This window comes from Chiloscyllium plagiosum, chromosome 9 (genome assembly GCF_004010195.1).
Source record: "Chiloscyllium plagiosum isolate BGI_BamShark_2017 chromosome 9, ASM401019v2, whole genome shotgun sequence".
NCBI classification, from domain to species: domain Eukaryota; kingdom Metazoa; phylum Chordata; class Chondrichthyes; order Orectolobiformes; family Hemiscylliidae; genus Chiloscyllium; species Chiloscyllium plagiosum.
Window position 1 is genome coordinate 77,043,526 of NC_057718.1, and position 23,641 is coordinate 77,067,166.

Here is a 23,641-nt window from a genome sequence, read left to right on the forward strand (position 1 = left end):
CTGATGCCCGAAACGTCGATTCTCCTGTTCCTTGGATGCTGCCTGACCTGCTGCGCTTTTCCAGCAACACATTTTCAGCTCTGATCTCCAGCATCTGCAGCTCTCACTTTCTCCTATCATTATTCATCACTAATTTAAGATGGTGAAATTTTATCAAGAAGGTTTGCTGTTATAATGACTCTGTTAGGGACTATTTATCAGATTCTTTTTGGTCTTAACTTACAATTTAAATAATTGTTTGTTAGGGTCATTTATTCTGACTATGTCCAATTAAGCTCAATACAAGCCTGAGAAATTACAATGTATTATCTTCTATTGAACACTTTAGAGTGCACTGGTCATAATATTAACTTCAATCATTTCAGGACTTTGATGTGGTTTCCACAATATCTTCAGAAGGAAAAATTTAAATGGCCAGTCAGCTTTAAGTGATGTTGAGGTATAGTCCAGGACATCAGGAGAAATATCTTTGTGTCAAATAATGACATAGGATGTTTTTGTCTACCTGAGAGGGAGTCTGTAGCCTCAGTTCAGTGTTTCATTTAAAGGTGGTGTAAGATAGAATGTTTCAGGAAGGATGGAGAAGAGATTAATGCTTATGGTGGGATTGAATTTGAAGGAACATTTTGTTGCCCAGTTTAGTCAGCAACCTAAGTACTGAACTACTTTTTACTTTCCTGAAACTCTTAGGCTCTCAGTTTTGTTTTTGCCATTTTTCATGCTTCCATTTCTGTAAAAGATTTCCCCACCCCATTGCTACCATTGCACCATCGTTCCTTCAGTTATTAATTATTCTCTGTAAATGTATATAATTTTTCACATTATAGCACCTAGAGTTCCACATTAATATTTCACAAGCCATTTAACTGTCATGGATGAACATCCACTTTTACTTAAGCAAGATATGGGATTGGTGTGTGAAGGTGACAGATGAATGGCTATCTTCTTGCAATGAGTCAGGAGCATATGAATTCAAATCTCACTCCAGAAATGTGAACTATTCCAGACTGCATTCCAGTATAGTATTAAGCGAGAGCTACAGGGCAGTGCTGTCATTCACATAAGGCATTAAACTTAGCCTGCCTGCCCTCTCAGGTGGATGTATAATGTTATTCACGAAGAGCAAGGGATATTGCCTTGGTGATCTGACAGAGATACTTAAATGGATATGAGCTAGACTTTAGAGATGATGATGTCCCAGTAATGTTACTAAACTAGTAATCCATGGGCTGCAGGCTAATACTCTGGGCACATGTGTTCAAATCCCATCATTACAGATAGTGAAATTGAACTCCATTCATAAAGCTGTAATTGGAAGTAAATTTCAATAATGGGGAGACTATGGAAGCTATTGTCATTCTAAAAACCCATAAGGTTTAATAAAGTTCTTCAGTACAGGAGACCTGTTGTCTTTATTAGGTCTGGCCAAACTCACAGCCACGCGATTGATTCTTAACTGTTCCCTGACCTGATGGAGCCGAGAATTAGGGATAAGCGGTAAATCTCATTACTTTTTCTTATTGTCCTGAAATTGTTTCTTTCCTATTTTCCACATAGGCAGCGTTAAGGTATCTACATTAACATAAGCGTGCATTTCCACATCTTCCCTTTTTTTAATGGATGGAGTTAATTTCTCTTTAATATTTTGCTGTTCTGCTTCAGGTTCCGCACATAAACGGTCAGTTGTAGAGTTGTCAAATCCAGGACAGGTGTAGATTTTGGCGCAACCATCTTTTCTTCTTCAATTAAGAATCAAAATTTAGGAAGAAATCAAAATCCATTTTGTAACACCCCGAGGATGCCACCTGGCTATTACCTGTACAATGTCTAAAAGAGCTGAAGACTCGAGATAGCTTTGGGGAGTTGGTGCCACTTGCTTGTTTTGCCCGAAGGTGCAGACTGGTCTGTTGAATTGTATTTAGCACGTGATGTGGGTGATCACATACATCACTGAAACTCCGACCTGCAATGTTTCCTGTTGCTGCATCTGGAGTTTCGACGTTGCGCAACCTGCCTGGTTTTCAGCGGGTTCAGATCGAAGATCGTCGAGGGGAGAAAGAAATCTTTTCGGTTGCCCGCTATTTAACTGTTTTTATCTCTACTCTCACTCCACAAACTTCAAAAGGGATCGCTTTGTCGTCGCTCGCAGGTGAGATGGAATAATTGGGGGGGTTATTGGGAAATTGGGAATGCGATTGAGTTAATATTGTGGAAAAATGGCTCAAAATTCTTTTAAAATGTGTAATTAAGATTTAGATTTCCTTGATTGAAAACAAAAAAAACCGCTGTATTAATAACTACAACAAAGTTTCGTTTTAAAAATTAATTTAAATGGTTATTGTTATGCACCTGGATCTTGGACTCGTATTTATATATCGATATTTTCTGATATATCAGAACTATAGTAAGCAAACAGGACGGCTAATTGAGACGCAGGACTTGCAACATTTAGAACTATTATAGAGTCACAGCGTGGAAACAGACCCTTCGGTCGGTCCATGACGACCAGATATCTCAACCCAATCTAGTCCCACCTGCCAGCACCCGGCCCATATCCCTCCAAACCCTTCCTATTCATATACCCATCCAAATGCCTCTTAAATGTTGCAATTGTACTAGCCTCCACCACATCCTCTGGCAGCTCATTCTATACACGTATCACCCTCCATATGAATAAGTTGCCCCGTAGGTCTCTTTTATATCTTTCCCCTCTCACCCTAAACCTAGGCCCTCTAGTTCTGGACTCCCTGACCCCAGGGAAAAGACTTTGCCTATTTACCCTATCCATGCCCCTCATAATTTTGTAAACCTCTATTCTGATCAGATTCAGTAATAATTCTGAGAATTGCCAGGAGTCTGTGTGTCTGTGCCTGTGTTTTAATATCTTATCAAGTTGCTCAAAATATTGTTAATGAGGGAAATCCTACTGAGGGGAGGGAAAAACAAGTTGAAATTTCCGTCCCAAATATATAATTTTTGTTTGAAAAATTCTGCTTTTTTTTGGGGTGGGGGGTGGTCTCGAAAGCAGATGAAAGCATTTTGTGACCGCTGTAAAGCTTAGAAGACAAAACCAAGGTGTCAACTTCATGGTTAGAATGAGGTTGGAAGCTCTGCCCGCTTTCAGATCAAGCAACAGTACTCACTGTTCCAGGATCTACAAATGGAAACTGGTTCCATATCCAGGTGTCATGAGAATAATTTCACATTTTAAACCTTGCTTCTGCTCGTAGTTGGCACATTCTAGCTCTCAATTTATACAATGTTGTCAATTTCAATTGAAGGAAGCCCTTTTATACTATTGACTTAGAATTTGGTTATGTGATTACCTCTAATATAGAGTCATAGAGTCATAGAGATGTACAGCACGGAAACAGTCCATTCAGTCCAACTCGTCCATGCTGACCAGATATCCTAACCTAATCTCATCCCATTTGCCAGCACTTGGCCCATATCCCTTTAAACCCTTCCTGTTCATATATCCATCCAGATGCCTTTTAAATGTTGTAATTGTACCAACCTCCATCACTTCCTCTGGCAGCTCATTACATGCACCACCCTCTGTATGTAAAAGCTGCCCCTTAGGTCCCTTTTACATCGTTCCCCTCTCACCCCGAACCTATGCCCTCTAGTTCTAGACTCCCCCACCTCATGGAAAATACCTTGGCTGTTTATCCTAAACATGCCCCTCATGATTTTATAAACCTCTATAAGGTCACCCCTCAGCTTCTGACGCTCCAGGGAAAAAAGCCCCAGCCTATTCAACCTCTCCCTATAGCTCAAATCCTCCAACCCTGGCAACATTCTTGTAAATCTTTTCTGAACTCTTTCAGATTTTATAACACCCTTCCAATAGGAAAGAGACCAGAATTGCACGCAATATTCTAAAAGTGGTCTAACTAATGTCCTGTACAGCTGCAACATCACCTCCTCACCCCTGTACTCAATGCTCTGACCAATAAAGGAAAGCACACCAAACGCTTCAATATCCTATCTACCTGCGACTCTACTTTCAGTGGACTATTAACCCACCCTCCAAGGTCTCTTTATTCAGCAACACTCCCTAGGACCTTACCATTCAGTGCATGTCCTGCTGATTTGCTTTTCCAAAATGCAGCACCTCGCATTTATCTAAATTAAACCCCATCTGGTCACTGGCCAATCTGATCTAGATCCCTTTGTCATCTGAAGTAACCTTCTTTGCTGCCCACTACACCTCCAATTATGGTGTTATCTGAAAACGTACTAACTATACGTCCTATGTTCACATCCAGATCATTTATATAAATGATGAAACATAGTAGACCCAGCACCGATCCTTGTGGTACACCACAGGTCACAGCCTCCAGCCTGAAAAGCAACCCTCCACCACCACCTCCTGTCTTCTATCTTTGAGCCAGCTCTGTATCCATATGGCTAGTTCTCCCTGTATTCCATGAGATCTAACCTTGCTAACCAGTCTCCCACGAGGAACTTTGTCAAACGCCTCACTGAAGTCCATATAGATCACGTCCACCACTCTGCCCTCATCAATCCTCTTTGCGACTTCTTCAAAAAACTCAAATCAAATTTGTGAGACATAATTTCCCACAATGTTGCAATTTGTAACTGTGAAAGCTGAGTTACTCCCAGACCATATCAACACGACGGTTGGAGGAAGAGTGCCTCATCTTCCGCCTAGTAACCCTCCAACCACAAGGGATGAACTCATATTTCTCCAGTTTCCTCATTTCCCCTCCCCCCACCTTGTCTCAGTCATGTCGATTCTCCTGTTCCTTGGATGCTGCCTGACCTGCGCTTTTCTAGCAACACATTTTCAGCTTACTCCCATTTTAACCCTACCGCCTATTACTGCTTACTTTGAGATTAACATAAGCTTTAAACCAAGTTAATTCTATTCTCTAGATTCCATCTACGTTTGGATCACTGTAGCTGCTTTCCCTTTTTGCCTAATGCATCTGTAGCAATTCTTGTTTACACAGCCTGCTTTTTAAAAATCACTGTGTCTTAAAATTTATGGCGTGCCAATCTGTATTGACAATAAATATACCTCAACATATATTGTATTTGTAAGATCACTGGGTATTCTTATTTCATTGTTTGATCATTTACTGTTTCTGCTTCAAGTAAAACTAATTTTAGGGCATACGGCCTTTTAGGTCAACAGAACGTGTACTGGCATAGTGCCTTTGACATAGTGAAATATTCTAAGATGTCCCACAGGAGCAGTTATCATGAAGAATTTGAGACAGATTCACATGAAGAAATATTAGCTAACCAAAGCATGGTCAGTGAAGTAGGTTGTAAGGAGTATCTTAAATGTAGAGAGAGAGAGAAGGGGAAGCACACAGGTTTGGAGAGGAGACACCAGAGCTTAGGGTACTGGAAAATGAAGTCACAGCTGTCAATTGCAGAGGAAGAATACAGGGGGGTGGAAAAGAGGCTAGAATTGGCAGAGCACAGTGAATTTTGCAGTTTAGAAGGCTGGAGAAGGTTTCAGAGATCGGGGCAGTTGTTTTAACATGGCTAAGAATTGTTACGTTGAAGTTGACTGTGCCAAGAGCCAGTGTGAATCAAATAGCACAGGAGTCATGAGTGAACAGAACTTGGTCTACGTGTAAAAGCAATAGCAAATCTTTAAAAAGCAGCAAGTTATAATGAATGAGATTAGCAAGGAAAAAAAGTTGAATAGTTGAGTTTAGAAGTAACACTGGCATTGATGAGAGTTTCAGGAGGTGGTGCATGAGCTGAGGCAGAAGAGAGTTTAGGTGGTGTTACAGAGATGCAAGTGGCTGTCTTGATGAAGCAGAGGATATGAATTTAGCATATCAGTTCAGAGTCAAAAAGGACTCCAAGATTGCAGACAGTCCAGTTCAATGGGAATCTTGTGCCGCTTCATTAGAGAAAGATTCGAGCAGCTAGGATCTTATTCAAAATATCCACGGGACATGTTCAGAGAGTAAAGAGCAGAACTGAGATCTCAAGTGGGGTCACAAACTAAAATTCTGTGGGGTTACAAGTTCTGAGGCAGCAATGGTGACCATGGAACTCTACACCAACTGCAACCCCTGCGCCCCCACCCCTCCACTCCCTCCCCCCCCCGCCATCCCTGGCTTTCTGTCTTTTCTTCCTAACCTCTGCACTCATTCGTCTTCATCCAGCTGCCTCTGCTTTTTTAGCTCTCACCAAGGGGTCGCAAATTGGGTCATAGTGGGAAAAAGTTTGGGAAGGGTTGCATAATAGTGAAGAAAGGATATATTCATCAGGATCTGGTTGGGGGGTGAGTTTAGATGGGCAGGCTATGGGGAATGTGGGTGGGACTAGAATTTTGGGTGGGGAAGGATGGAAATGATGATGGGACAGGATGGGTGGTGGGAATCTGATCCAGAAAAGTAAAAGACATCATCGACTCCTCTCTCATTTAGAGAGAGATGACTGGTAGCAAGTTATATCAGGGTCACCATACCTCAACCAAATGGTGGGTCTTAGAAGTCAGAGCCTTCACAGTGAGATCAGCTGATACTAGAATTGACCTATGCACCATTGGCCTTAATCAACATCATAAACAACCATCCAGCCAACAAAGCTGACCCCCCCCTAATGCCATCATTTCAACAAGAAGCTGACTGAAATCACCAAAACTGTCAAGGTCACTGAAGGCATCTTCAAAGAACATCTCCAATCACTGCACCACCCATGTTACACACTGCACAGTGCCCTCATTAGCAGTATTTAGCACTCAGGACTCAGGCCAAACATCCAGAGATTCCATTTGAGTCTCACACACCTTCCATTTGCATTTATACCCAGTTCCAACTTCTAGCTCATTTCAGCTACTCAGCAATGGCACATCATACAACAAACTGTGACATAATCACTGAGTTTTCTGCCTCCTCCTTGCAGGTCAAGGTGATTCATAACATGAGCAGAGCAGAACCAGTGAAGGACAAGAATGTCTACATCTCCTAAGCTCCACAGAGATGTTATCTACATCATGAGGCCAGTTGTGGTAGAGCAGTAGCATCAGACATCACAACATATTCATGATGATGAATGTTCCTGCTTTATGCTGTTTCTCAGCATTTCACTGTGCTACCATAGATCATGCAACAGCAGAAGTTGGTCTAAATCACAGTGCAATGTTGCTTAAGGTGCTGTAGTGAGCTGCTGGATCTGATAGAAAGGAGTGTTGTTGCATCTTCACAGAGTGGTAGAGGTTTTGATGATCCATAGAAAGGGTTGTAGTTGTAATGCCTATGAGTCAGCAAAACAACTGGAAGATGGAGTGAGGCTGTTGAGATGGAAAATTCCATGTAATAGCTTCTGCCATGTCAGAGCCAAACATTTCCATGTTCTTTGACAGCGAATGAGCAGTCTTGCAGCCGAACCAAGGCACCCGCATCCTAATTAGTGTTCTCCTGTATGCGACCAAAGACCTCTTCTGGATTTTCATTAGTAGGACTCATCTGTAAAATCTCCACATAAGCCACTTTACCTGCAATTTCACTGTATGACCTTTAAATAACACTTACCGTGATTCCCTTCTATAGTAGTGGACGTGCACAATCTAAGATTCTGGTATGTGTTCAGATTTTGCGTGGTTGTTTCCTTTAAGACCATATGATGTAGGAGCAGAAATAGGTCATTTTACACATCAAGTGTGTTCTGTTATTCAATGAGATTGTGGTTGACCTAATAGTACTCAACTACACTTTCCTACCTTTGCCTCATAATCGCTGAATCCCTTACTGATCACAAGTCTATCTACCTCAACTTTGACTATGCACAAAATATGCACAAGACATTTCTCATCATCTCTGTCTTAAATATGAGGTGCCTTACACTTTGATTGTGCTGTTTGCCCTTGATTCTCTCACAAGGGGTACCAACCTCTCTGCATCTACCCTGTTAAGTCCCCTAAGATATTTACACGTTTCAATAAGGTCTCTTCTCATTCTTCTAAACTCCCCTGAGTACAGGCCCAACCCACTAACCTCTTCATAAGAAATCCCTCATATTTGGAGTCAACCCGGTGCACCTGCTCTGGACTGCCTCTAATGCAATTATCCCTTTCCTTGGCTAAGGGAACCAGAACTATTCACAGTATTCCAACTGTGGTCTAATGAGCGCCTTTTATAGTTTTAGCAAGATCTTCCCATTTTTATACTCCATTCCCTTTGAAGTAAAGGCCAACATTCAATTGCTTTCACTATTACCCACTGCACTTGGATGCTACCATTTTGTGATTCATCCTGAGGAGCCTATATTCAATGTGGCCTGTCTTTTCCTTTTTATATATTAGAAGAAGCTCTTACTGTCCATTTTTATATTACTTGCTGGTTTAGCCTAGTTTTTATTCTCCCTCTCTTTTTGATCATCTTTTTAAAACTTTCTCTTTGGTTTACTACTAATCATTGAAATATTGTAAGTTTATTCTCTGAATTTGATACCACCCTTAACTACTTTGGTTAGCCATAGCTGATGCATCCACTTCATAGAAACCTTCTTACCGGGCTATATCTTTGCTGTGAGTTATAAACTATTTTCCTAAACAACTGACATTGTTTGTTAACCATCTTTTCTGCTGAACTCCTTTCCAAGCCTACTCAACTGTCAGCCATTTTTAATTATCCTTACTTAAATTTATCACAGTTGTTTCCAACCCAAGTTTCACGCTCACAAACTGAATTCTAAATTCTACTATATTATGATCATTAATCCCAAGGCGACCTTTAACTCTGACGGCATTTATTAAATTGCCTCATTACATATCACCTGATCCAAATTAGTTTCATCCCTGATTGATTCTACAACATGTTCTTCCAGGAAACTGTCCTGAATATACTCTGTAAATTCTTTCTGCTGGCTACTTTCACAAATTTGATTTTCCAAATCTACCTAAAGATTAAAGCCACCCAGTTATTGCTATGGAGCCTAGGAACTGCTCCCACTAGTGTTCTGTCACAATCTGTCCAATGAAAGTACTTTTCGTTTGGTTCCTGCAAAGCGAACAGTCTGTTTTCATGGCTTTCAGATAAAATTTCACCTGAAATTTGTTTTTTGATCATTTGTCCCTGTTTACACAGGGTAATAAAGCATTCAGTTATTGAAGGCACAAACCACAGCTTTCCATTATGTCACCTTTCTGAGCTGCTTTTACTCAAAAAACATTTTTTATCAAAGTTTGTGAGAAGGTTTGTAGCTCGGGTGCTCGTTGTTGTGGTTCTGTTCACCGAGCTGGGAATTTGTGTTGCAGACGTTTTGTCATCAGTGCTTGGGATCCTCCTGTGAAGCGCTTCTGTGATGTTTCCTCCGGCATTTATAGTGGTTTGAATCTGCTGCTTCAGGTTGTCAGTTCCAGCTGTCCGTTGCAGTGGTCGGTATATTGGGTCCAGGTTGATGTGCTTATTGATTGAATCTGTGGATGAGTGCCATGCCTCTAGGAATTCCCTGGCTGTTCTCTGTTTGGCTTGTCCTATAATAGTAGTGTTGTCCCAGTCCAACTCCTGTTGCTTGTCATCTGCGTGTGTGGCTACTAAGGGTGGCTGGTCGTGTCGTTTCGTGGCTAGTTGGTGCTCATGGATGCGGATCTTTTGTTTTCTTTCTCAATTTACTCCTGACAGTATTAAGAACCTAATATTTATCAAAAATTTCCTTTCACTGTTCAAACTCAAACTCTAAAGTTTACAGTTCTCACTTTAGGTCCAATCTGCATTCCAAATTAGGCTGAGCATTGTGCTAGTTTTCTGGAATGAAATTATGCTGTCAACCATTTGCAAAACTACAAATGTAAGATTCTTTTATGAACCAGTACAATCAGGTCGGATAATACATCATATAAAATTATCTTTATAAAGGATTTCTCAAACTATTTAAGAGTGGTAAACTGGTTTTATTGATATAGCTAAAAATGGGTATATTAAAGGCAATTATCATTTTCAGTACGAGTATCTCATTCATTAGCTGTGGGTAGCCTGATTTAAAATCACTGCAACTAACGTAAAAAATAAACAATTTGGAAGTATTAACTGGTTTTATTAGTGTACACAATTTCTTTCTTTAATATTTAAAAATGTGCCCACTAGTATCTTTGCACCAAAAAAAGCCTAATTTGAAGAACAGTTTCTTGTCCTATAACTATTTTGAACCTGATTACATTGTGATAACTATCTTTGAAATATTTCTGCACTTGCTCCAGTTCATTCCTCATTGGTTTGGAAAAGTACAGATCGACAGATTTTTCTTGGACACATTTCAGGAATTCCTTCCTCTTTATTCTAATGCTGTTTGTCTTTCAATGCTCTTTGCAGCTGATGGCGCCTTAAAATGTTTCATCAACCCTTTCTGTGCAGGACCTAGTTAACTTTCCCTCAAAGACATTGATCCCACTTCTGTTGAACGTAGCCCCTATTTTGCACAGGTTTCTTCTGCTCCAAACTGAATGCATTGTCCAGTAATCTGGAGTCTTCCCTCCTGTACCATCTCTCCAACTATGTGTTAACCTGTCTAATTTCACTGTTCCAAAAGTCATTACCAATTTACAGTGTGAGCAATCCAGAAACTGCCATTTTTTTAGGTCCAGATCTTTAACACTTGAAACCCTTTTACTTCCTAAGTCATTGTTTCACACATGGGACATGACATCTTTTGTTCCCTTTTCCATATGAAATATTCTGTATCCTTTCAGGGATGTGCTGTACACTTCCACCACGGCAGTAGTTTACTAAGCAGGACTCACGTTGGAAGTTTCAGAAACATTGTCCATCTCTTGAATATCAAATCATCTGTAATCTCTGAATTTCTATACTCTACTGTGTCCCTTGTGCAGTATATAGACCACAGTGTGATCAATATGTTCTAAACTGTACTGAAAGCTGTTTGAGACTGCTACACTCCCAGAAGATCCTAGTATTGTCAACTACCAGTCCTGTTAAAAACAAGGTATAACTTTAAGTTTACATGCAAATTTTTCATGCAGAGGGTGATACATGTATGGAATGAGTTGCCAGAGGAAGTGGTGTAGCTGGTGCAGTTATAACATTTTAAAAGGCATCTGGGTGGGCATATGAATAGGAAGTGTTTAGAGGGGTATGGGCCAAATGCTGGAAAATGGGACTAAATTAGGTTAGGATATCTGGTCAGCATGGATGTGTTGGACCGAATGGTCTGTTTCCGTGCTGTACATCTCTATGACTGTGTTTTCTTTTAACCCTGCAGTGAGAAGCTTGGGTTGATTGGTTCAGCACATTACAGTGAAAAAAAACAAAATTGTGCTGTTGCTTAGTGACAGGGATCCAATGGCATCGAAAAACAGAACAATCCACAAAGTAAGTCAGCCTGTAACTGTGAGTGGCATGAGGTAAGGCAGCTGGACACAGTTTAGGGAACTCCTGTACTTGTTTTGAACTTAAAGTCATTGTGAGTTTAGTATATTGGTTGTTCTAGGTAGCTCAGAGAGAGAGATATCAGCTGATATCAGATATCTTTACTCAGCGAGCCGTGAGTTCATGGAATGCCCTGCCAGTAGCAGTGGTGGACTCTCCCTCTTTAAACGGGCATTGGATAGGCATATGGAGGATAGTGGGATAGTGTAGGTTAGGTGGGCTTGGATTGGCGCAATATCGAGGGCCAAAGGGCCTGTACTGCGCTGTATTTTTCTATGTTCTATGTTCTAACATCTATGACTCAGTGACCGCACAGAAATTTGAAGCAAAACTGTGCCAGCCTAAATCTGAAGATGGAATTTTATTGTGGAGACAATGGTAACTCTTCAATGAGATTTGAGTGTAAGTCTATTGTTGGGATAAAATGAACAGTGCAAGTTTAATCCACTTCAGACTGTGACGAATTCTTCCAATCTTTTGTGTTTTATGTTGTCATATAGGTCACATTTAATAAATGCTTGTCCTTGTTTTACAAGCATGCTCTCAAACTCATGTGAATGTGTTCAGCATCTGACCTCCATGGTTATAAAAGATACAAATTTAGGATCTATCAATCCAAGTTTCATTCTGGATCTGACTTGCCAGTATTATTATTAGCTGGGATCATAACATGACTGAAAGCTGGCTTGAGACTTCAACACTCCCAGAAGATCCTAATCTGCCTTTCCTTGGTTTGCTGCAACTCGCTGTAGCACACATTCTGCAACATTTGCTGTTTAAAACCTCAGCGCTTAAAAATGTGTTGATGGAAAAGCGTAGCAGGTCAGGCAGCATCAAAGGAACAGGAGAATCGACGTTTCGGGCATAAGCTCTTCTTCAGAAACGTCAATTCTCCTGTTCCTTTGATGCTGCCAGACCTGCTGCGCTTTTCCAGAACCCATTTTTAAGCTCTGATCTCCAGCATCTGCAGTCCTCACTTTCTCCCTGTTTAAAACCTCAGCCTTCCTTCAAGCTCAGAACTTCAGAGCTCAAACTCAAGCAGTTAGGACTACTTCCTGTGGTTTCCAAAAGACAAAATAAGCACAAAGGAGTTCCCACATGGAACAGTAATATTTATTCTGATTTATTGTGTGTACAATCATCTTTTCTTTCATATTTTAAGTTTATAACCCACTGAAGAAAATATTGTATTTGACTAGAAAGAAGAATTATAATCAACTCCAAAATGCCAAGAACATGTGCAAAACTAAATGCCTAAAGACAAATTCGCTTGGTAAATGACCGGTCGATTGCGTAAACTCACATGCAACTATCAGTGTTTTGCTGAAACTTCAGTATGAAGGAAGGATCAGACCTCTCCTCAAGAGTCCAGTGGCCAATGTAAAGAACAGGTCCTTTCCTATTCCTCATGCTATTCCCAGCACTAATGGACCAGATTTCCACCTCCACATGTTGTAGTCAGGAACTCTTGCAAGATTTATTGAACAAAAGCCCTGATCCATCCCAGCATTAGTACTGTAATGATGTACAGTGGGAACAAAAGATCTATGTGGCATATGTGTAAACATAGGTGGGGAAAATAGATCCATGGCTGTGGAAGGAATGAATAGCAAGAGACCTCAGTAAATTGTAATGATCATCATATGATTGGTTTACCTCCTGAGATTATCATGGTCATCTTATAATTGATTTACCTCAGGAGATTGTGTGCTATTTGTATTTTGTAGGGTTTCTTAGTTGGTTAAGAGATCAAAAGATTATAGATGTGGCAGATTTGGATTTCTTGGTTAATGATCGTGCATTAAACAGTCTTATCTTTTAGAGAAAATGTCAGCATTTTCAGATGTGCACTTTCAGCTATTTGCTTGCAAATTATTCCACAAAATATTACATAGTGACCTTGAAGTTCAGGACAAGATAGGATTAATCATCTAAATCATTAAAAATTTTCAAACTTATATACTGAAGACAAAATATTTAATTAGTGATGAGACGATTTTTAATTTCAGATTTATTAAATAATTTTCTTTTGAATCCAAGAATTATTTCTTGGAGGTCTGTTCCGTAGAATGTATCCCTTCAGGCTTCTTACTCTAGAGCTGTTTGGTTCAATTGATACTGTCTGGTAAGTTGCTTTCCACATTCTGAACATTTGAAACAATATGGTATTTTTACTGAAAAGAGTGAAATTCCTGTGTTGTTTGTAAGATTAGGTGGAACATTCCTTAAGTAAGGTATTAGATAATTTTTCCTTTAAAGTAGTTTAAGTTGAACTAATTGACACTCTCAATAACTTAGTTGTCTATTAGGCTACCTTTAAATGTACCTTTAACTACTACTAATAGCACGTGCAGTCCTTACTTAGTTATGATAATATATCAGCCATATCACACTGGAGGTTAAGATAAAACAAAGAATGCAGTTGCTGGAAATCTAAAACAAAAGCGGAAATTGCTAGAGACACTCAGCAGATCTGGCAGTATCTGTGGGGAAAGCAGAGTCAACATTTCAAGTCCAGTGACCATTCTTCAGAACCAAACTGGAGTTTCCCCAGCAACTTCTGTTTTTGTTTCTTACCAGAAGTTTCCTTATTCTCAATAGGTTTTGTACCATTGAAGACATATTATCATGCTTGCAGATAGAATCATAGAGTTCTACAGCACAGGAAAAGGCTGTTTGGCCCATTGAATCTACACTGGTTAAAAATAACTATCAAATGATTTTAATCCCATTTTCTAGCACTTCGCCCATAGCCTTGTATCCCTTGTCATTGCAAGTGTACATCTTAAATGTTAAGAAGATTTCTGCTCTACCATCCTTACAGGCTGTGACTTCCAGATTCCCATCAAGTGAAAAAAGATTCTCTCTAAATGTCCTGCCCCTTAAATCTGTGCCACTTGGTCATTGAACATTTTACCATCGGGAAAAGCTCCTTCCTATCTATCCTATCTGTGCTCTTCATAATTTTATACGTCTCTGTCATGTACACCGTCAGTCTCTTCTGCTCCAAGGAAAACACCTTGTCTGTCCAATCTCTCTCTTCATAAGTAAAAATCTCCAGTCCAGGCAACATCCTGATAAATCTCCTCTACACACGCTCCTCTGCAATCGCATCTCTCCTATAATGTTGGTTCCAGAACTCGAGCTGTGATCTAACCAATACTTTATATGGTCGCAGCATAACCTCCCTGCTCTTAAACTCTATGCCTCAGCTAGTCAAGCCAAGTATTCCATATACTTTAAACACTTTATTCAACTGTCCCACTACCTTGATATGCATTAGATCCCTCTGATCCTTGGTGTTTCTCACCGTTCTACCACTCCTCATGTATTCACTTGTCCTATTTGTCCTGCCAAAGTGCATCACCTCACACTTATTTGGATTGAATTCCATTTGCCACTGATTAGTCCATCTGAACTGCCAGCCTATGTCCTCCTGTGATTTAAGGCTATCCTTTCATTATTTACCTCCATATAGATGTTCATATTTGCAAATTCTCTGATCAATCCTCCTACATTCCTAAATTGTCTATATAAACTTCAAAGAGCAAGTGCCCAACACTGATCCCCATAGAACCATATTGGACCCAGTTTTCTAGTCACAAACACACCTCTTGGCCATCACTGTCTGCCTCCTGCCAAATTTCCTTGGATGCCATGGGCTCTAACATTCACCGTCAGAGTCCCAAGTGGGACTTTATCAAAGGCCTTGCTGAAGTCCAAGTAGGCTACATATAATGTATTGCTCTCAGATGCACACCCATCTGGTCACCTTTTTGAAAAATTATATCAAGTTGGCCTGACCTCCTCTTAACCAAACTATGTTGACTTTTCCTGATTAATCCTTGCTTCTCCAAATACAGATTAATTCTATCCCTCAGAATTGCTTCCAATAGTTTCCCTACGTTGAGCTTAGACTAACTGGTTTATGGTATCCCACTTTATCCCTTGCTCCCTCATTGAATATTAGTACCACAGTGTTTGCCATCCAGTCGTCTGGCACCTCTCCTGTGGCTAGAGAGGAAATGAAAATTATTATCAGCATCCCTGTTATTTCCTCCCATGCCTCACTCAACAGCCTGGGATTCATTTCATCTGGTCCTGGAGATTTATTTACTTTTAAGTATATGTCTGTTGTTTTGACCCCTCGGTATCTGCTAGAAACCTCCTTTTCTCTCTATATCCAAATTTGTAAATCCCTTGCTATCTAAGTTTTGCTGGATTTATTGGTCCCACACTTTTGTCTTCTTTGGAATATATTGGACCTGATACTTATTCAGTTCTTACAGTGCTGGATTAGAGTAGTGCTTGTTACACTATTCTTGTGCTCAATGTTTCAATATTCCCTTAGTGCTGCAAATTATTCGAACTGTTACATCATTAGCACAGCTATTCAAAGATTTTGGAAACAACCACAGTAGATGACTGATAATTCAGAAACCACAATGCAGTTTGCTATGGGAAAATGTAAAGATAAGTTTTTAACTTTCCCCTCGATGTTATGTGACTAAACCACTTGGAGTGCGACAAGGATTTATGCTGGTTCCTCTACTTTTTGTAATTTACATAAATGATTTGGAGGCGAGCATAAGAGGTACAGTTAGTAAGTTTGCAGATGACCCCAAAATTGGAGGTGTAGTGGACAGCGAAGAGGATTACTTCAGATTACAACAGGATCTTGACCAGATGGGCCAATTGGCTGAGTATTGGCAGATGGAGTTTAATTCAAATAAATGCAAGGTGTTGCATTTTAGGAAAGCAAATCTTAGCAGGACTTATACACTTAATGGTAAGGTCCGAGGGAGTTTTGCTGAACAAAGAGACCTTGGAGTGCTGGTTGATAGCTCCTTGAAAGTGGAGTCGCAGGTAGATAGGATAGTGAAGAAGGTGTTTAGTATGCTTTCCTTTATTGGTCAGAGTATTGAGTACAGGAGTTGGGAGGTCATGTTGCGGCTGTACAGGACATTGGTTAGGCCACGCGTGCAATTCTGGTCTCCTTCCTATTGGAAAGATGTTGTGAAACTTGAAAGGGTTCAGAAAAAATTTACAAGGATATTGCCAGGGTTGGAGGATTTGAGCTATAGGGAGAGGCTGAACTATTTTCCCTGGAGCGTCGGAGGCTGAGGGGTGACCTTATAGAGGTTTACAAAATAATGAAGGGCATGGATAGAGTAAATAGGCAGTCTTTTCCCTGGGGTTGGGGAGTCCAGAACTAGAGGGCATAGGTTTAGGGTGAGAGGGGAAAGATATAAAAGAGACCTACGGGGCAACGTTTTCACACAGAGCTTGGTATGTGTATGGAATGAGCTGCCAGCGGGTGTGGTGGAAGCTGGTACAATTGCAACATTAAGAGGCATTTGAATATGAATAGGAAGGGTTTGGAGGGATGCGGGCCAGGTGCTGGCAGGTGGGACTAGTTTGGGTTAGGATATCTGGTGGGCATGGTTGGGTTGGACTAAAGGGTCTGTTTCCATGCTGTACATCTCTATGACTCTATGCTAAATTGTTAGTCTCCACTGGGTCTTTATTCATTTATGTCTGTTTAATAAAGTTTAACAGTATTTTATTTATACTTTATTATTATTGCGATTTAATTATTATTTGTGCTTTATTCATACAGACACAAGAATTCTCTGGGTCATGAAATGCAAGCCATGTAATTCATTAAACCAGGTAAGAGAATGGCAATGTTTTGCACTATTCTGGCTTCAACTATAAAATTAATAAAATTTACTTTTATTTTCCAGGGGGATGAGGTGGGTTTTTTTTAAATGGTGTCGTGAATTGGATGCGCTGTCTGAAAGGATGGCAAAAGCAGAATCAGTAATTTCAAAAGAGTTGGATAAATATCTCAAGGCGCAACTTGTAGCAATATTGGGAAAGAGAGCAGAGGACAAGACTTAGTTGGATAACTCTTTAGAGAGACATGAATGGTTCCTGTGTTACAAACTTTTATGATTCCATGATGTGACAAATTATTCTTCCTCTTTATATTGACAATAAAAATACAGAATAAGTGGATAATTGTGAACAATGTGCAAAAAATCCATGAACACCATCCCTTAAAGATAAATTTAACTTTATGTTGATATATATCATTCTAAATGAACAAGTATCTTCCAGATGATTTCATAGTTTAGATTACCTGAATCAGAACTGTTAAGCAAAAACAAAAAAACATTCCAGTTGTGTTGAGGAAGGTGGGAGGTTTGATGTTGAGTGGGGCTCCTGTTTCCCTAAGTTAGAATAGAAATGTGGTGCGTTATTTATCCTATCTCTTTGAAGAAGTAGCCAACAATATTTTAATGACTATTTATTTAGCCTCTTGATATCTTTACACAGTAGGACTGACATGTTTCATATATGCTTCATTCATTTCTTTTTGTATGTTGAAAGTGGGGTCCTAACTGAGATTGTGGTCTCTAATTTGAATATTAAAAGAACCCCCAGTCAGTTTTTTGGCAGGGGTGTTGGCCATTCATTTTAAAGTCTGCCTGAAACTTGACTCAAATGAACATATAGGTGGACTGTAGGCTCAACTTTATTAAAAGCTAGTTACTAATTGAAAACACGTGACATTCACACAAAATTGTTTCTTGTTTCCAGCAAAGATTATCAGTATGGTTAAATAGCTTAATCTATTGCCATTATATCATTTTGAACATGATCTTAAATATTTTGCAGTATATATACTGTATATTTGTGACTCATATGGCAAATGACTTACCAATTGTAAAGCAGATTCTATGGATAGATGGGATCAATGGGAGCTGATAATTTGTTGCATGATTGATCTTGGGCAGGTCGTGTATTTTTGTTGCTAATTCAGTGCTTATCTTTTCTAATCAGAAAATCAAAAATAAAATAGGTTTTGACATGTTAAATATTCTACAAGTGCTGTATATTCTTTTGCTCATTTTTGTTCCTTAAATTGTATGCATCACAATATATTTCCAACTGTATTACAATTATTTAATAAATGGGTTACTACTAGCAGCGGAACTCTTTGTAAATGGATAATTAGATCTTGCTTCTGATCATGGTTCATAGAAATCTCATTGGTTTTTCTTTTACATTCAGCATAGTGGAGATTTTGATTGTATTAGCTTGTTTTGGGTGAATACTTTTGTTTTAATACCAAGTGTAATTTTGGTATTCTTGAGCACCACTTGATTATGTAAGTTCCTCAGGAGATTTCATGAATGTGGTTAGTGTGTGATAGAGATATTGTGGTCAGTCAGACGATGGGATGCATTACATATTCTCATCACATTCTTTCACATTGAAAAAGTAAAAAGCAAAATCACTCAGTCTTTATCAGATCTGATTGACACTGCACACCACACCAGAGTGAATTTGTATCAAGTCAAAATGGAAATTTGATAACTCTGCAAGCAATCTAGAAAAAAACAAGTTGCATTTATATGATAGCCTTTATGATCTCTGGTAGATTCAGTGATTTACAGCTTTAAATACTTTGCAGGTAGGGGCATTGTTGTAATGTAGGAAAAACAGGATTTATTTTCTGCAAAGGGTTCACAGTGTCCAGACAGTTAGTTTTACTGTTTTTTATTCAGAGATAAATATTGGACAGAATATGGGGAAGAATATCCTGCTCTTTTTCAAAATAGTGCCATGAGATCTTTCTGTTTTGTCTTTAAAACTTTGCATTCACCTTTTCACATCTTATCCAAAAGATCCTTTTCTTTTCAGTAGCTATGATTTGGAGGTGAGGAGACTGCTATTGAATTAGGTATCACAATAATAACATTACTGATTCATATTGTTGCAAGAGTAACAGTACAATGTCTGGAAGTGTTAATCATGCATTGTATTCCAGAAACATTTCAGTAGCATAATTTCTAAATCAGGAACTTACTGTACAACTATAAAGTCAAAGATCTGGAAATTGAATATTACTTTCAACTCAGAATACATTCTGAGCGTAGTACATCAAAAGTGAGAATTGTGTTTGCTCACAACTTCAATTCTAAAGTAGGTTAAGACAATCAGGTCATTCAGTCACAGTTGAGGTGTTTCGTACTGAATGCTTAGCTTTTGAAGCTGTCTGACCTTTTGTTGAATAGCACAAATTGGTTTTACGTTTAAATCCTACACATCATTTTGTAACAAAGAAACTCCATTGATTAGTCACTGCAGTGGAACAGTTAATGCCACTTATTCTGTACAGAGTTTGAGAGGTGCTTACTTATCTGCTCATAAAATGTAGTTAACAGTTCTTTGATTCTGTAACCAAATGAAATTAATTAGAAGCCTGCCATATCCTGGGATCACCTACCATTCCAGGTGCTGTATAAATTCACTGCACATTCTGTGGTTAAATGCATTCTGGGTAGGACCTCACTCACTCACTCACACCAACATATACCACCTGTGCTCATGAACCTGCATCCCATTAAACTTTCTATAACTGCCATGACAAATTATTCGGCTGTGCCCACTCCTGATGGATCCTCGGAGCCTCTTTTCTAACCTATGCCTTTGTAATTACTGTCTGACCCTTAGTAATCTCTATACCAACTTAGTGCCAGCTCAGTCGAACAGTACACCAACGCATTACTCATTGTACTTTGATCTACAATGCCAAACAACAAGTATCAACCAGGGATAAACCTCCATGCTCGTAGATGAGAAAAATAAAGTTTTGCTGAATAAACTAAATTAATTAAAGACTTCACTATATTAAGAAAAGCACTCATTATAAAACATGAATATTACATTTTAACCTCCTTCATCTCAATAAAACTTTATAAAAATAATCATTTTCTTATTATAACCTGCATGATATCCTGCACTCTGTTCTGTTACCCTCTTGCACTTGTTTCATACATTCTGCCTGTAAAGCACATAAGACAACACTTTTCACTGTACCTCAGTACATGTGATAGTAATAAATCAAATGGAATCAAATCAAAATTAGAGCAACAAACTTTGGAGTTCATAGCCCCACATTAAACAGTCCAGAGCCACTCCGAGCTGTCAACCAAACTATGAAGTGGAAATCACTCCATTGTGATAATGGATTCTGTCCGAACAATCATATAAAGCTAATTTGGGCTGTTATGGTGCTATGGTAGAAGGAGGCCTGAGTTCAAGTCCCACCTGCTCTATACGTGTTGTATAACATTACTGAGCTGCTTGATTAGAAAATATTCACAATGCTAATCAAATAAATAAATTGAAATAGAAGGAAAACTCTTTAGTTTTTTCTTGAAAGGTTAAAACGTTTGGTGTTTTAAATGATTTAACAATCTTGACAGGTCTACTTGACAACTTTCACAGCTACATGATAGTTTTGACAGTTTTTGTTTTGGTAGCTTTAACAGTTCTTTGACAGCTTGACAGTCTCAAAGTGTATATGCACCTTTTATGAATAAATGTGTTAATTTTCCTTAACTTTCCCAAAAGGTTCTTTAACTCTCTCAGAGGAGTCCTTACCTCCCCTAAAAGGCAGTGTTACTCCTTAAAGATTTCCTGGGTCCAAATCCAAAGTTATATCTTACCTCCCCAAAAGAAAATCCATAACGTTCAGACCTTCTGTTACGTGTCAGACTTCAGACATTTCAAAATCATCCAGGACTACAGGAAGATAATGGTTTAAATGGAGAATCCTGAGCAGTCCATTCCCACCTGTGTGAAATTGGTAAGTGCCGTGATTCAGCATGGAACAGATAGTTTCTGGACATTTCAGTTATTTTCATCCTCTCTGGCAAAACTTTGGGCATTTATAAGGAGAATTCAAACAAATTCTTTTGAGTAGGACATGGAAGAAATATCAATCTTACAACTTTTTCCAGTGAATTTAAGAAAATTTCATCACACCGTATACTTGTCTCACTAAGGACTGATCAGGTAAGATCTGAGATGGCAGCTTAGCTCTTTGGCCCACAAGACCACTCATCACTGTTGTAAGTAGTCTTGTGGGCTAGAGCCTTGAGCATAAATCTAGCTCAGAGTGGTTAAGTCTTTCCTCTATCTCTGCTTATTTCAAGTAATTTTTGTCCTCTTGGCCTCACTCTGTGTGTGCAAGTCCAGAAAACAACTGCCCAAAGTTCAGCAGAAATTAAGAAATGATAATGAAAAAGATATCACAAAAGTGAACCATCTAGGTTTTTATAACAATCCAGTAGTTTCATACTAAACTTTACTGATACTAAGGTTTTATTCCAGAGCCATTTATGAACTGAAATTAAATCTCTCTGTTACTGTGGTGGAATATGAAGTTCAGAGTCCAACATATTTGTCCCAGGCTTGTTAGATTACTAACCCAGTGAGATGACCACGATGCAACCATTCTCTGAAAATCTCCATTGAATGTGTTAGTGGCTAACTTATATTCGTGTGTCCTTGTTCTGGACTTGTCAACAAGTAGAAGCACTTTCCCCCAATACACTCTATAAAATCCCGTCACAATTATGAAGATCTCAATCAGGTCTCTGTCTAGACTTCTTATTTCCGAAGAAATTAGTCAATCCTGCTCAATCTTTTCTGTTAGTTCGATTCTTTTAATTCCCGTGAATCTTGTTAGTCTTTTCTGCATTTTCTCCAGTATTATTGTATCCTTTTTCACATCTTGGCAATCAGAACTGCACTCAAAACTGCAGGTGTATTTGAAGCGAATTTCTGTGTTAATATACCTTCATTTTTCTGCTATCATTTTCTATACTTTTAGAATTATACCCATGTACTTTGATTTGCTAAGTTTATTTGAAGATTTTTCTTTAAGTTTATTAAAGATTTTTCCTTAGCATTAAACAATTTTGCATTATTTCTGTTTATATTCTTGAATCTTGCAATTCTATGATTCCTAAAACCACTGTGGATGAAGAATTCAAATTCTAAGTTTGTTATAACAAGATAAAAGCAAACATCCTTGCATATTGGCCTAGAAACACTACTGGCAACGATAATGCAACAGCTTGTGCAGTTAATGGGTATCTTTACAGTGTCAAACAATGTAATTTCTCTGTGTGGATTAACAATAATCACTGCAGATCATTTTGTTTACCTATTATATAGTAAAACAGTCAATAATAGATGTGTAACAGGCAGGTATACAATTTTTGTCCATGTTACACAGTCACTCAAATTAAAAACTCCCCATTCCCACCTCCACCCCAACTGTCACCAAACTGTCCTTAAAACCTTAAAAAAGGATGCAAAATACTTTCCAAAGTACAACAAACACATATTGTTATAAGTGCGTTGTGAGTAGCACTCACAGTTTAAGCATTAATTCATGTGTTGGGGCTGCATTTATAATGATGCGTGTTTATCGTCTCCACCTCCGTAATTTCCAAGTATATTTTGTTTCATTGTCTTTTAGGTTCGGCAGATCATAAGCTTTTAGGATTGAAATGCAAAATGTATTTTAGATTGGTATTGGAGCAAAGATCAAAATAATAATTTGCTGGCCTTTGCAAACAAAAGGGGCAACTTCAAATTCCTACATTCCATCAAATGATTTGTGTCAGTCATTTTTCAATATTTTAGATCCCCTTTTTAACATGTTTTGATATAACTCTCTTTCCACTATTTTGATAGAGGAGCCAACTGATTGGGAAGAGATTATATTAAAAATGTATGTTTACAGTTCAGATTATGCTCTGTGTTATTTTCATTGGTGAGGGCATTTGTTTTGCTTTGTTATTTATTCTCCCATACCCCTGCATTCAATCAGTTTGAGTCTCTTTTGAATCATGAATTTTTAACATTATTAGGGCATTTCCTTATAAACTCTGGCATCCTACTCCCAAAGGTTTTAACTTCTGTCTTTCCTTCTTTAAGATAGTCCTTAAAATCTATCTTTAATTATGGTTTTGGTTACTAGTTTCTATGAAGTGCAACTCATTTTTATTATTGGAACAGTGAAAGTGGGTGTATTGAAATACTGGAAGTGGTAGCTGTAATGGAGTAATATTTTCTGTATTCCTTACTCCATTGCTTCATTTATCTCTATTTCAGGAGTGAATTTAGGCTGATGTTGCTGCATTATCAGAGGTGCTGTGTTTCAGATTTGTTGTTAAGTCATCTCTCCATGTTTCTATGGTGGCAACGGATCCCATTTTCCATTTGAAGAATGTGGAATTCTCTTATTTTCCAGGCCAGTTTCCTGAAATATTACAATGCCTCGCTAACCATGTTCTTCATTTACTGCTTATTGAGACTTTTGCTATGTTTAAATCTATTGTCCAACTTTGTAACCATGACTGCACTTAAAAATTAATTAGGGAGAATTG

General features: G+C 38.7%; 1 protein-coding gene across 1 annotated transcript in view; it reads left to right on the plus strand.

The window, feature by feature from the left end:
- Positions 1 to 1,337: 1,337 nt before the first annotated feature.
- Positions 1,338 to 23,641, plus strand: part of ccr6a (chemokine (C-C motif) receptor 6a) — a 47,098-nt gene continuing 24,794 nt past the window's right edge. The window contains exons 1-2 of the mRNA XM_043696272.1: positions 1,338 to 2,149; positions 17,002 to 17,054. The gene's annotated coding sequence lies outside the window, so the exon portion shown is untranslated. The remainder of the gene's footprint in view (positions 2,150 to 17,001; positions 17,055 to 23,641) is intronic.